Here is a 1,902-nt window from a genome sequence, read left to right on the forward strand (position 1 = left end):
TTCCCCCCCCCCCCCAAAAAAAAAGTAAATTAATGTGCTAATATGCTTACTTTATTTAATCCCCTTATAGTCCTATATTGCCATAGTTTTACGTGTGCTTAATTTTTGTATTTATATCTTAATACCCATATTTTTACAATCGTAACAAGTTTGATTAAATTACAGTGTAAAACGCTTTTGATAGAAACAATAATAGAAGTTTCAAACTAATAAAATTTTTCTGGGAAAAGCAGGAGCCTAAATGCTTGTATGTATTTATTATATGGTGATGTAATTGGATGTTGTATATGTAATATTAGAGAGCAAAAAAAAAGGTTAGAATTTGTCTTATTTAATATTTATTATTTGTCATAATAATTAATAAATGTTAAATAAAATAAGTTGACTATTTTTACTAATTTTTTCAGTTACCACTTACCAATATTTCGGATATTTGTATTACTTGTTTTTGGTATATGCAATTAAATAAAGTTATATTAAAAGAAATAAAGTACAGTGTTACTTGAAAATGGGAATTGAGATTTGAATTTTAGACATTCTATTGTGTTCGTTTATTTTTCTCCATGCATTCTTCATCTCTTAGTTTCATGTTCTTGACAGGTTATATGAGGAAGAGGAGAAGATAGAAGTAATGCAAAAACTGGAATCGATTCTTAAAAAACTCATGTCATTGCAAAAATACTTTTTTTTTAAATAGCATTTTTTTCTATTATAGTTTTTCAATAGCTTTTTTATGTTATTATTAATAGCTTTTCTACCCAATAGTTTATGCTAATAATAAATGGAATACAATTGTATTTTCTGTTAAATGAATATGTTATTTGTTTGCTACTCTATGTTGTTCTTGTTTTTTCTTGCTTGTTTTTCAAGGGCAAAATGTATATGTAAACCAATTTGAGGCTAATATTATACATATCTATTAAAACGAAAACGTTACAAAGATCTACCAAGGATTTTTATATAATTCAAATGAGATTTATTCGAATTATAAAATCTAATACTAATTCGAAGTATTGTAATTCAAATTATGCATGGATGAAATGTTTTATGCATGGATGAAATGTTTTAGTAATTCAAACGAGGGTGAATCCAATTACACGCATGTAAATACAGTTCTAATTTGAAGTGGACTAATTTTCAAAGGGATTTGAATTGGTCTCATTAATTTGAAGTGGACTAATTTTCAAAGGGATTTGAGTTTAGCTTTTTTTTTTAATGCATGGAATATAAAATATATTTTTTCAAATTTTTAAATTCTTAATTCTTTAATAAATTTATTTAAATTATATCACAAAATAATATTTTATTCCATATAAAATAATTTAAAAATAACTTAAAAAACGTTAGAAGTATTATAAAAATTTGTAATGTTCTAGTAACTTAGGTAAATATTATCTACTTACCTAAGTCAGACATTATAAATTTTTATAATACTCTTAACATCTTTTAAGTCATTTTTTAAAATTAGTTTGAATGGAATAAAATATTTTTTAATTTTTAAATTATTATTGATTATGTAGAGTTTTTTATTTAAAAATTGAGTATATGCATGAATATTTGTATTTAAATTTAATCTTTTTTTAAACTTTTTTTAATTTTTAAATTATTATTGACTGTGTTGAGTATTTTATTTAAAATTTAAGTACGTGCATCTATTTAATTTAATCCCTAGGACATTACAAATTTTTATATTACTCCTAATATTTTTTAAGCCATTTTTTTAATTGATTTGCATGGAATAAAATATTTTTTGTGATATAATTTAAATAATAATAACAACAACAAAGTCTTGTCCCACTAAGTGGGGTCGGCTACATGAATCAAACGACGTCATTGTGCTCTGTCATGTATCATGTCTACAGAGAAACCGTTTACATGTAGATCTCGTTTGACCACCTCATA

General features: G+C 23.8%; 1 protein-coding gene across 1 annotated transcript in view; it reads left to right on the plus strand.

Annotated features, from left to right (window-relative positions):
• Positions 1–826, plus strand: part of LOC107466502 (uncharacterized) — a 31,493-nt gene extending 30,667 nt beyond the window's left edge. Inside the window, exon 6 of the mRNA XM_052254354.1 lies at positions 601–826. The gene's annotated coding sequence lies outside the window, so the exon portion shown is untranslated. The remainder of the gene's footprint in view (positions 1–600) is intronic.
• The last annotated feature ends 1,076 nt before the right edge of the window (positions 827–1,902 follow it).

Source organism: Arachis duranensis, chromosome 9 (genome assembly GCF_000817695.3).
Source record: "Arachis duranensis cultivar V14167 chromosome 9, aradu.V14167.gnm2.J7QH, whole genome shotgun sequence".
NCBI lineage: Eukaryota > Viridiplantae > Streptophyta > Magnoliopsida > Fabales > Fabaceae > Arachis > Arachis duranensis.